This window comes from Arachis ipaensis, chromosome B04 (assembly GCF_000816755.2).
Source record: "Arachis ipaensis cultivar K30076 chromosome B04, Araip1.1, whole genome shotgun sequence".
NCBI lineage: Eukaryota > Viridiplantae > Streptophyta > Magnoliopsida > Fabales > Fabaceae > Arachis > Arachis ipaensis.
Window position 1 is genome coordinate 69,154,420 of NC_029788.2, and position 13,629 is coordinate 69,168,048.

Consider the following 13,629-nt stretch of genomic DNA (forward strand, 5'->3'; position numbering starts at 1 on the left):
CTATATTTTGTTTCATCCTATATGTCCAATATTTATTATATTTATATGTTTGCATATGATTGAGGCCATTATTTGTTTAGCTCACTTATCCAAATTAAGCCTACCCTTCCAATTACCTTTGTTAGCCACTTTGAGCCTTTAAATCCCATTTGTTCTATATTTTACCACATTACTAGCCTTAAGCGGAAAAAATAATTATATATCCCAAATTGAATCTTTAGTTAGCTTAAGATAGAATTGTGTGTGTCATTTAAGTATGGGAAATTGTGGGAACAAAGGATAATAAGGGAATGAGTCATGATAATATTATGGGAATTTGGATACCTACTCATGTGAAACTATAAGAATTAAAACTCTATGTGCATTGATAAGCTATGTTATTTTTATGTTTCTATGTTTATAAAAAAAAATCCAAAAATACTCAACAAATAAATAAGGGGACAAAATTACCCCAATGCTAAGTCAAGCATTCAAAGATCAATGCATGTATGATAAAATCAAAATAAAAGGTTGATACATGAGTATGGATGTGAAAGAGATTTCTGGGTAGCTAGGTATGAATTTTAAAAGTTATATAGAATATATATAGGTTATGTTAAAGCTTGGGTTAATTAAAGATTCAATTTATAAGCTTACTTAGCCATATGTATATCCTTACCCTTACCTTGGCCCCATTACAACCTTAAAAAGACCTCATTATGTTTGCATTGGTATATTAAATGTTGTTGATTGGTTAGGAGAAGAACAAAAATTAGAGAGCATGATTAGAGAAGGATAGAGTGATGACCCTATACACTAGAGAGACTAGAGTGTACATACATCATCAGTGAGGGTTCCATGCTTGAATTTCCATGTTCCATGCTTTCATGAGCTATCTTGCATTTTTATCTGTTCATACTGTATAAGAATTGAGTTAGTGGAATTTGATTTGTAATTATTTTGAAGAGCTTACTTACTTTTGATCAAGTGGAAAAAAAAAGTCATATAGGTTGCATTGCATTTCATAGGTTTTACATGTTCTTACTCATTCATTTTATCTCCTTCAACTAAGCATGAGGACATGCTAATGTTTAAGTGTGAGGACGTTGATAAACCACTATTTAATGGTTTATATTGTGTTTATTTATGTGGTTTTATAACTCCGCCTATGTTACACTTGCGGTACATAGCCGGTCCCAAGCCCGGATAAAGGAGGAGGGTTGTGTTAGGTCTTAGGCAACCAACATAAAAATATAGCCGAACCCCCATGACATGAATCAAAGACATTATTGCGCTAAAGCTAGGTCGTTGCCCAAAAGCAACGCGACGTATGGCTCGAGTACGGTGTCAAAGCAAGAGCCGCTGCATCGGTGCCCGGATGTAGTGTTAAATGAGCAAGGGTTCTCGTGTTTTCGTGAACGGACGAGGGTAAATAAGCTAGTTCACAAAGTAAAAGGTAAAGGTCGAAGCGACAGAAGGTTGAGATTTGGGACATGGAACATAGGCACTCTAACAGGAAAGTCCATGGAGGTGGTAGACACCATGACAAGGAGGAAGATTAACATTATGTGCCTACAAGAAACGAAATGGGTTGGTGCAAAGGCTAAGGAGTTGGATACTTCTGGTTTCAAACTTTGGTATACAGGAAAGGTGAAGAATAGGAATGAGGTTGGAATAATTGTGGATAAGCAGTGGAAGAAGGACGTAGTGGATGTCAAGAGGGTGGAAGATCGGATCATCTCTATCAAACTTGTGATGGAGGGAGGTGCTTTCCATGTGATTAGCGCCTATGCACCGCAAGTGGGTTCGGACGAACAACACAAGATAAGGTTTTGGGAGGATCTAGAGAGTTTGGTTCAAGGCATACCTTTGGGAGATAAGATTTTCTTAGGAGGAGATTTAAATTTCCATGTTGAGAGAGAAGTGACTGGATATGGGAGTATTCACGGAGGCCATGGTTTCGGGGTGATCAATGCCGAGGGTAAAACTATTTTGGACTTTTCCTCAACCTTTGATCTTCTCATCGCAAATACATGTTTTAAAAAGAGAGACGAGCATCTTATAACCTATAAGAGTGACATGACAAGCTCTCAAATCGACTTCTTCTTGTTGAGGAGAGTCGACCGGAAATTTTGCATTAACTGTAAAATTATCCCGGGAGAGAGTTTGACAACACAACATAGGGTGCTCATCATGGATTTTTGCGTCGAGCAAAAGTTGAGGAAAAGACATCATACGAAGAACCCAAGGACGAGGTGGTGGCGGATGAAAGGTGAGGAACAAAGAAGCTTCCTAAGACGGGTAGGAGAAGAGGCAAAGTGGGATGGAAATGGAAGCGCGGAAGAGATGTGGAGAGAGATGGCAGAAGTTATTAGAAGAACAGCAAAAGAAAGTTTTGGTGAATCTAAAGGAATAGGACCAAGAGACAAGGAGTCCTGGTGGTGGAATGCGAGCATACAAGAAAAGATAAAGATAAAAAGGGAATGCTTTAAAGAGTGGTCTTTATGCCGCAATGCAGATAACTGGGAAAAATATAAGGCGGCTAAGAAAGAGACAAAAGTGGCTGTAAGTGAAGCAAGAACAAGAGCATATGAGGGTCTCTACCAGTCTTTGGGCATGAAAGAAGGAGAAAAAGTTATATATAGAATCGCAAAGAGCCAGGAAAGAAGAACGAGAGATTTGGATCAGGTTAAGTGCATAAAGGATAAGGATGGAGAGGTGTTGACTCAAGAGGAGAAGATTAATAAAAGGTGGAAGAGTTACTTCTACGAGTTATTTAATGAGGGACAGAAGACTCTTCCGAGCCTTGGTCGATTATGCACAAGGGAAGAAGATCAAAACTTTGACTACTATCGAAGGATTCGAGACTTCGAGGTAAAAGAGGCTCTAAAGCAGATGAAAAATGGCAGGGCAGTAGGACCTGATAATATCCCGATTGAGGTTTGGAAGGGTCTTGGAGAAAAAGGCATCAACTGGTTAACCATGCTTTTTAATGAGATTTTAAGGTCAAAGAAGATGCCTGATGAGTGGAGAAAGAGCACCTTGGTACCTATCTACAAGAATAAAGGGGATATACAAAGTTGCGGAAACTATAGAGGGATTAAGCTTATGAGTCATACTATGAAGTTGTGGGAAAGGGTGATAGAACGGAGGTTGAGAAAACAGACACAAGTAACAGAAAACCAATTTGGATTTATGCCAGGCAGATCTACCACTGAAGCGATATACCTATTAAGAAGGATGATGGAGAGGTATCGTAGTAATAAAAGGGATCTACATATGGTGTTTATTGATTTGGAAAAAGCATATGATAGAGTACCAAGGGAGGTCTTATGGAAGGTTTTAGAAAAGAGGAGAGTAAGGATCACATATATTCGGGCAATTAAAGACATGTATGATGGGGCCACAGCTAGTGTGAAGACCCAAGGTGGTGTGACAGAGGAATTCCCTATTAGTATAGGATTACACCAGGGATCATCCTTAAGTCCATACCTTTTCACATTAGTCTTGGAAGTACTCACAGAGCATATCCAAGAGCCTGTGCCATGGTGCATGCTTTTTGCCGATGATATCGTCCTTATGGGAGAGTCAAGGGAAGACCTAAATAAGAAGTTGGAGTTATGGAGAGAAGCTCTAGAAGTGTATGGTCTGCGCATAAGCCGTAGCAAGACGGAATATATGGAATGTAAGTTCAGTCTGAGAAGGGAAAACCCCAATATAGAGGTGAAGATTGGAGAAAACACCCTACGAAAAGTTAAAAGTTTTAAGTATCATGGGTGCATCATACAGGACAATGGAGAGATTGAACAGGATGTAAATCATAGGATCCAAGCAGGTTGGTGATGCGCGGAAAACTTGTCTCTCAACAAATCTCCCTTCAGCAAGTGTACCAAATTGTCGTCAAGTAATAACTCACTATAGAGTGAGGTCGAATCCCACAGAGATTAACGGATTAAGCAATCAATGGTTAATTGATTATCCTAGTTAGACGAATCATAATGGAGTGATAAGTAACGAGGAAATGTAAATTGACAGAAAAGTAAAGAAAGCAATAAAGTGCAGAAAAGTAAAATGGCAAGAAAAGTAAATGTAAGAATTAAAAAATAAAATGAACATTGGGATCAAGAGATATTGCAATCCTCCGGATCAAGTTCATTCTCATCTCTTCCTCAATCAATGCACAGAAAAGAAAGAAAGTGCAGAAAAGTAAAGATGAAGATAAAAACTAAAAATAAAACTTCAAAATTCATAAATGAAAATTACAACTAAAATGAAACTACTCCTAAGGAAGAAAAGAAGAGAAAAGGAAGAAGAGTGGTTGAAGGGAGGGGTCCGAAGACCCACTCCCCTTGGAGTGTGCCAATTCACAAAAGTTCGAATTGGTCTTCACTCTCTCCCCCTTCCTTCAATTCTCTAGAATTCCAGAATCGTCTAGCCTAAGATCCTTTCAATGTAAAAACTAAGGCCTTTATATAGGCTCTCCTAAATTACAAAATGAAATTAAAAGCAAATTACAATTAAATGAAAATTCCTATTCTAGATGCTTCTTGTGGCCTTGATTGGTTGACAATTGTGGGCTTGCTTGCTTGAGCTTTGAAGTGGGCTTGAGAGAGAAGTGAGTCAAGTTGAGGTCTAGGTGCTAAAGTTAGTGCCAAAGTTAGCCAAACTAACGCTACAAGTGTGGCGTTAGTGCGAAAGTTATTGTGGCTAACGTTGCACTTGCTGCCCAGTTGGTGTTTTTGGGGCTTAGAAGATGCCTCTTGTTTGTGCTCCAATTTCATGCCCACTATAGAGTATTATATATCGTTGGAAAGCTCTGAATGTCAGCTTTCTAACGCAACTGGAATCACCTCAATTGGACCTCTGTAACTCAAGTTATGCGTGTTTGAAGAAGGCATGGTCAGGCTGCCAGGTGGGACTTTTGCCCACGTTAACTTCCACGTTAACTAAGTTAACGTGTGAGTTAACGTGGCTCTTTGTGGCTTGTGTTGGCTTCCAACGATAGTGACAATGTTTGGTGTCACTAACATTGTCGACAACCTCTCTTCTTCACGTTAACTTCCACGTTAACTAGGTTAACGTGGGAGTTAACGTGGCTTCTTGGGGATTTGTGGTTGCTTCCAACGTTAGTGACAATGTTGGGTGTCACTAACATTGTCGACCACCCTTGCCTCTTCATGTTAGCTCCCACGTTAACCAAGTTAACGTGGCATTGTGTGCTTTGGCCAACGTTAGTGACAATGTTGAGTGTCACTAACGTTGGCTTCCCCCCTTTCTTCTTAACGTTAGAGGCCACGTTAACTAGGTTAACGTGGACTCTAACGTGGCCACTCATGAGCTTGGTCCAACGTTAGTGATAATGTTAAGTGTCACTAACGTTGGCTCCATTTCCTTTCTTCAAAGTTAATGCCACTAACTTTTCTCACTAACGTTGTGGCTTTCCTTCCTTCCACGTTAGTTCCCACGTTAGTGTAACTAACGTAGCCACTAACGTGGCTCTTCTCTTCTTCTTTTGGCCTGAAATCAATCAAACAAAGTGCATCAAAGTCTTGCTCTTAATCATGGAATCATGCATCATCCAATTTATCATATAATTCATGCAAAATTCTCATGAAATCATGTAAAGTGCACAACGTTTGCTTAAATCAAGATGTAAGTGAATATCCACCCAAAACTAGCTTATTTCCTAAGAAAAAGCATGAAACTACCTTAAAAACAGCAAAGAAAAGGTCAGTGAAACTGGCCAAAATGCCCTGGCATTAGTTGGTCAAAATGGCGGAGTGCATCTGGTTTTATATGCGACAAAAAAGTGCCTTTAAAACTTAAAGCTAAATTCTATCGCACCGCTATAAGACCGACTATGCTGTATGGTACGCAGTGTTGGGCGGCTAAAGGGGAGCACGAACATAAGCTGAGTGTAGCAGAGATGAAGATGTTGAGATGGATGAGTGGTCATACGCGATTGGATAAAATAAGGAATGAAGATATAAGGGAGAGAGTTGGAGTAGCACCCATTGTGGAAAAGATGGTTGAATCGCGTCTCAGGTGGTTTGGACATGTGAGAAGAAGACCGATAGAACATCCAGTCAGGAGGGTGGATGAGATGGAAGATGGACAAAGGGTGAAAGGCAGAGGAAGACCTAAGAAGACTATCCATGAGGTGGTCAAACGAGACCTACATGTAAACGGTCTCTCTATAGACATGATACATGACAGAGCACAATGGCGTCGTTTGATTCATGTAGCCGACCCCACTTAGTGGGACAATGCTTTGTTGTTGTTGTTGTTGTTGTTATTTTTGTGGTTTTATCATGATCTTTACCTACTTATTCGTTAAATAAGCATGCATTTATAATTCCTTCCTAAAGTTATTGCATGATTGAAAACCTGCTTCCTAGAGACTTTTAATTATATATTTTATTTCTCCTTTATTCCATTCGATGCCGTGATCTGTGTGTTAAGTATTTCAGGCTTTATAGGGCATGAATGAGTTGGAGATTAGAGAGGAAGCTTGCAAAAATGGAAGGAACACAAGGAATTGAGGAGATGACCAGCGAGAAGTGACGCGGCCGCATGGATGACGCAACCGTGCGAAAGAAAGGAAATCGCAGTGACGCGGCCGCATGGATGACGCGACCGCGCGGCATGGAATAGCACGAGTGACGTGGCCGCATGGATGACGCGACCGCGTGGCAAAGCAGAAAGCCGAATGACGTGGCCGCATGGATGACGCGACCGCGTGACATGCGCTATCTGCATAATCTGCCGAATCGCTGGGGGCAATTTCGGGCCCTATTTTGACCCAGTTTTCGGCCCAGAAAAGCAAACTAGAGCCAGAGAACATGCAGAAACCAAAAACAACATTCATTCCGCATAGTTTTAGTTTTTAGATCTAGTTTTCCTCTCCTCTAGGTTTTTCTCTCTACACATTCATAGTTTTTAGGATTTGTTATGTTCATTATTTTGCATTGGGATATTGAGAAGAGTTATTGCCTCATCAAGACTTCGACATTCTAGTTCGTTCTCTTTACTTGTCTCTTACTCTTCCATATTCCTTAATTTACTTAATTTTACCATTGGATTATTTTAGCATTTATCAATACAAGAATTACTTTTATTTTTAATTAATCTTTTGATCATTATTTATCATGTCTTTCTTTAATTCCCTTTCTTATGTTATGAATTCTTCATTTACAATGAGCGAGTAGTTCCCTAACTTGATGGGGAGTTGGTTGAAAGAAACCCTTGAGTTGGGATGCTCAAGAGAAAGATTGTAATTGAGTTTATTGTTGGATTGCTCTCTAGTCACTAACACCAATCCTCCCAAGAGCGGAATGGAACTTGTGGATAGAGATATCATTCCAACTTGTTTAACTTTCCCTTACTTAGTGAGGGACAACTAAACAGAATAATCCCCAATTATTAATTAGTCTTGAGAGTACTGCAACAAGAATAGGGCTTCCAACTAATCAACTTCCAGTCAAGGCTTTTATTTAAATTTATATAAATTCTCTAATTTAATTTTCTCCCATTCAACTCAAACTTTTTTGAAAACATCTGATTAATAAAATAGCACACTTTTCTGTAACTCGTTGGGAGACGACCTGGGATTTATACTCCCAGTATTTTCATTTTAATTTCTATGACACCCTTCTAAATTGATGAGCGGATTTCTGGTTGGTTGAGAACTATACTTGCAACGCATATTTTATAATCATTCTTAACTCGCCAATTTTTGCTCGCATCAATCCTTAAGAAAAGCTTTCGTTGCATGGACAGGAGAACCCTAGACAGTGCGATATAAGGCCGCACCTATAGTGATAAAATTCAAGTGTTGAAGGAGGGACACATCATCCATCTAAAGTCGACCAAAAGAGCAATTTGATTGTCAACAAATCCCACAGCATCAAAATCAAGGGCATCCAAGTCAAAAGAATCCAGCATTGGGAGGAGGAAGCAGCACAAGAAGTCGAATAGGGAGGATTAGAGGGAACCAAGCGAACCTGGGGAGCCAGGATGACTTTCCTCAACTCCGCAGTGTCCGAGGTCGACTTCCTCTGAGAAGCCTGAGACGATCCTTCCCCAGAAGTCTTGGCCGAGGTGTTTTGAGCGGCCATTGGCTTCTTGGCCCTGCGAAAATGCCTCATAGAATCAGCAGACTTCACCATCTCTAAAAAGACAAAAATGAAAACCGGACACAAGAGAGAATGATACAGATCAGCAAAACACACAAATGCAGAAAAGTCAACATACCCAGTTCAGCCTTAAGAAGGGAAGGATCCCTTAAAAGTTATTTCGTATCTAGATGGGGAGGCTCTCCCCAATTTTCCTCTAACACCTTCATAAAGGCCTGCTCGACTTCATCCAAGCTTTTCCAAGAATACCTAGATACTACCACATTCTTTTGCCAGCATAAGGGAAGGGCGGGCTCGTTGTTCTCATCCAAGAAAAAAGGATAAACTTAAAATAATAGTTCTTAAAATCCCTAAAGGATTCGTCATACATAGAGAAAACTTTCTTTCCTTGAGCAGCTCGGAAAGAAACCCAGGAGGCTTTCTTCTTCACTACCTAGGCTTTGTCAAGATGAAAAGGTAAAGAAAAAGAGTTTGGGTAGGTCGGATATCAAATTCTTGACACAGCAATTGGAAAATTTTAATAAATCCCCAAGAGTTCGGGTGGAGCTGAGACGGAGCTACATTACAAGATCACAACAACTCGGTCTTAAAGGGGGTAAAAGGAATAGTAATATTTAATTGACTAAAGAAATAGTCATAAGCGTAGAAAAAGGGACGTTCTTCTGGAATCAAAGAGGGAAAACTAACCCTCTTCTGAGGGTCAGGTGACACTAGCTCATAATTTTTCTCTTGATCCCTATCACTACAAATCCTATGGTGCCTCCTAAGCCGCACACAATACTAAGAATTAACAACGATAATACACATCAACACAATGGAGTCCAGCCAGTCAGACATGCCATCCGGGATCTTAGTAAACATCTCAACAATATTTTTGCGAGAAGTCATAGGCCAACTATTCCTACAGGAAGAAACAGAGAAAAGATGGGTTACTACCAAACAACTCGGACAAATCAGAAAACAATTCGGACAATAATATATGAACGACAAGAATCAGACACGGCAGCAAAAGGGAAACCCCAGGATTCACACTGAAATCCAGGTACACCCTTTGGAGGCAGTAACAAGGTAGGAACCAGAAAAGAAGGAAACCAACGGTCTATGCCCTAACCATCTCACAAACAATACTCTTCTAGTAACATAACAAATTAGCAAGAAATTTCATCATCATCAACAAGGACCATCAAGACTATAATCTTTCTTCACCAAAACGGTTCAAACAAAGTAGTAGACCCAGAAACGAAGAATATATGAAATGAAGGATGCAGGAATACCCCTAATAAAACCCTAGGAAAGCAGAAAACACCAGAAGACACACATTCCTCTCAAAAGATGAGCGACAAGGAAAAATCATAAAATCATGGATCAAGACACAAAAAGGCGCAATCTTTTCACAGAGAAATCAAAGTTTTTCAAAGACAAAGTCAAAACCTCATAAAAGCATGCATAGTCATCAAAAAAGAAGAAAGAAAGAAAAACACTAACCTGTAGAGGAGAAGATAATGATAACTCAAAGAGAAGAATGACACAGTCCACACCAAACAGCCACTTCAAGGCAAGTAAAATTGAAGGCTCGAAGGCACGTAGGTGCGAAGACAAGGTGCTACAGCAAACAATAAGTCAGGGGCATGCATTACCAAAACAAAATATAAAAACAAAAGTATGGAGGAAGAGAAACCAACCTGAAACGAGAAAGGAAACCAAGGAAGAAAGAGGGCAACAACCAAACTCCCTTGAGTCGAAGTAGACAGAGGAGATAAAGCACTTCAAGCGAAAAGACAGAACACAAAGGGCTGAGAGAAACAAAGTGTAGCCGTAAAGCAAAGAGCGAAAAGAAAGGAAGAAATAAACTAAAAGAGGAGACTTCAATATTCAAAGTGAAAGAAAAAGAGGGAAGGAATGGAAACGACAAAAGGGGAGTTAATAAGCATTTAAAACGTCGCATGTTCCCAAGAAAGCACAATGCGCGCAGTAATTAAACCAGGAAAAAGGAAAAATGCTCTACATTCAAAGGAGACAAGCAGGAGTTATACGAAGATTGACAAAAGGGTAAATGCTTGAGCTCGACTTCTCCAAAAGATCGAAGTCTGAAGATGCGACCTTAAGGGTAAAATCGAGCTCAAGCAGGGGCACTGTTCATACCCTGGATCGAGCTATTTCACCCGGACTGATTGAAGACAAAGCGACCGACCTCTTCAGGTCAGGATCCTCGACCTCTTCTTTAAAAGAGGTCGGCCAAGTCGACATAAGAAGCCAAAGCAGGCCCAAACAAAGGGACATAGCCCAGTCTAAAGGTAGCTAAGGCCTAGAAAGTCAAGGGCAGTTACCTTCGAAGATAAAGATGACTTCACTTAAAGATAAGATAAGATAACTAACTTATCTTATCTAGAAAGGTCAGCCCACACAACTATAAATACACTGGAGCACCCAGGTATAACTCATACTCTGATTCTTCCAAATACCTCCTTAAAACCCATGTTGACTTAGGCATTGGAGTCTTGGTACACAGAATTGTGATCACAACACTTTTATTCACAACTCTGTGCAGCTGACCAGCAAGTGCACTGGGTCGTCCAAGTAATACCTTACGTGAGTAAGGGTCGATCCCACGGAGATTGTCGGCTTGAAGCAAGCTATGGTCATCTTGTAAATCTCAGTCAGGCAGATTAAATTGGTTATGAGGTTTTGATAATTAAAATATAAATACAACATAAAGTAAGATAGAAGTACTTATGTAATTCATTGGTGAAAATTTTAGATAAGCGTCTGGAGATGCTTTGTTGCTCCCGGACATCTGCTTTCCTACTGCCTTCTTCCAATCATGCGTTACCTCCTTCCATGGCAAGCTGTATGATCCTCTCGAATGAAAACAAATCCATCTGCACTGTCACTGCAGGGCTAATCATCTATCGGTTTCCGCTAGCGTCAGAATAGGACCATTGTCCTTTTGCGCACTGTCACTTGCGCCCCACATTCGTAGGTTTGAAGCTCATCACAATCATCCCTTCCCAGATCCTACTCAGAATATCACAGACAAGGTTTAGACTTTCCGGATCCCAGATCCTACTCGAAATACCACAGACAAGGTTTAGACTTTCCAGATCCCAGGAATGTTGCCTTTATTCTAGCCTATACCACGAAGATACTAATCTCACGGACTCGGTCCTCTGTATTAGATATCCAAGAGAGTATACTCCAACTGGCATCCAATGACTACGTTGAACATCATGTAGACCACTTTGCGGTTGTCAGGCACGCGAATCTTGGCTAAGCGAGTAACGAGGATTGGGTGATTGTCACGGGTCACCCCTTCATTCTGACTTAACTGAATTAAGAACAAGAGTATATCTTGGAGAAGAAGTAGGCGTGAATTGAATAGAAAAACAGTAGTAATTGTATTAATTCATGAGGAACAGCAGAGCTCCACACCTTAATCTATGGGGTGTAGAAACTCCACCATTGAAAATACATAAGTGAAAAGAGTCTAGACATGGCCGAATGGACAGCCTCTCCAAACGTGTACAATAGTCTCTAGGTCTAAGGACTCAATGTCCAAAGATGTCAAATAAGTCTCTAAAAGTAGTTTTTATAGTAAACTAGTAACTAGGGTTTACAGAAAATGAGTAAGTAAGTGTAGATAGTGCAGAAATCCACATCAGGGGCCCACTTGGTGTGTGCTTGGGCTGAGCATTGAAGCTTTTTCATGCTTGGGCTATTCCTGGAGTTAAACGCCAATTCTGGTGCCAGTTTGGGCGTTTAACTCCAATTCTGGTGCCAGTTTGGGCGTTTAAACGCCGGAATTCCTTGAGCTGACTTTGAACGCCGGTTTGGGCTGTCAAATCTCGGGCAAAGTATGGACTATTATATATTACTCGAAAGCCTAGGATGTCTACTTTCCAACGCAATTTAGAGCGCGCCAATTGGGTTTCTGTAGCTCTAGAAAATCCACTTTGAGTGTAGGGAGATCAGAATCCAACAGCATCTGTAGTCCTTTTTCAGCCTCTAAATCAGATTTTTGCTCAGGTCCCTCAATTTCAGTGATGCCAGGGCATTTTGGCTAGTTTCACTGACCTTTTCTTTATTGTTTTTAGGATAGTTTCATGCATTTCTTTAGGAAATAAGCTAGTTTTGGGTAAATATTCACTTATGCCTTGACTCAAGCATACATTGTGCATTTTACATGATTTCTTGAGGATTTTGCATAAGTTTAGTGACAAATATTATGTTGCATTACTCATGACTTGGACTAGAGCTTTGATGCACTTTGTTGCTTGATTTCAGGACCAAAAAGAAGCGAGAAAAGGAGAGGTAACTTGCAAAGATTAATGAGAAAAGTGATTGCCAATAACACTCTCAAAAAGCCATCAATACCCACGTTAGAGAGTCACGTTAACCAAGTTAACGTGAACTCTACGAGGGATTGGGTTACTTTCCCCAAATCAACAAGTATCGAGAACTTTTACTTTTGTTTCTATCTCTTATGTAGTATTTTGATCTTTAACGTTTCTTTCATTTATGTCTCTCACCAAGAAGTCGGAGGTCTTGATAAAATGTTAAGTTTCGATGAGGATATATATGATGAGAAGAGTCGAAGATCAAATGAGAAGTTCAGAACCCGGAAACCTAGAACTCAAACTTCGTCAAGGAAAGAAATAAACCCGAACCGAAATGAACGTCTCTCTTTCACGCCTCACCCGTCTCTGAATTCGATTCCCGTATTCCTCACAATTAGTAAATTACTTTCAGGTTCAAGCCCTTGCAATCACTGTGAATTGTAACAGTGATTGCAACGTTACGTGGGGAAAACGGAAAGCAATTTTGGGTGCAATTGATTCAATTGCACCGAAAATTGCAACGGAACAGTTGGAAGCTCTTACAATCACTGTGAGTTGTAAGAGTGATTGCAAGGTCACACGGGGAAGAACTAAGTGCAATTTCGAGTGCAATTGATCCAATTGCACCGAAGATTGCACCGGAAACGGTAGGAAGCTCTTGCAATCACTGTAAGTTGTAACAGTAATTGCAAGGTTACACGGGGATCCAGAGTGCAATCTCAGGTGCAATTGATCCAATTGCACCGGTAGAAAATCGGTAGGGTTGCAATCACTGTTACAACTCACAGTGATTGCAACCGAGTAGGAAGTAAAGAGTAGCAATCGAAGGTGCAATTGGATCAATTACACCTTCAATTGCACTGAGAACCCCCAACACACCAACGAAGTTGCAATCACTGTTACAACTCACAGTGATTGCAACAGCTGTTGAGAAGTAAGAGATGCAATCAAGGGTGCAATTGGTTCAATTGCACCCTCAATTGCACCATGAATCGTGGTATCCGGTTGCAATCACTGTTACAACTCACAGTGATTGCAACCGAAGAGAGGGAGGGGGAATTGCAATCTCCAGTGCAATTGATCCAATTGCACCGAAGATTGCACCGGTGAATACTCATTCACGGTTGCAATCACTGTTACAACTCACAGTGATTTCAACCGAGTTGAAGAAAAGAGGTGCA

General features: G+C 40.4%; 1 pseudogene; it reads left to right on the forward strand.

Annotated features, from left to right (window-relative positions):
- On the forward strand, positions 2,326 to 13,064 carry LOC107636541 (annotated as a pseudogene).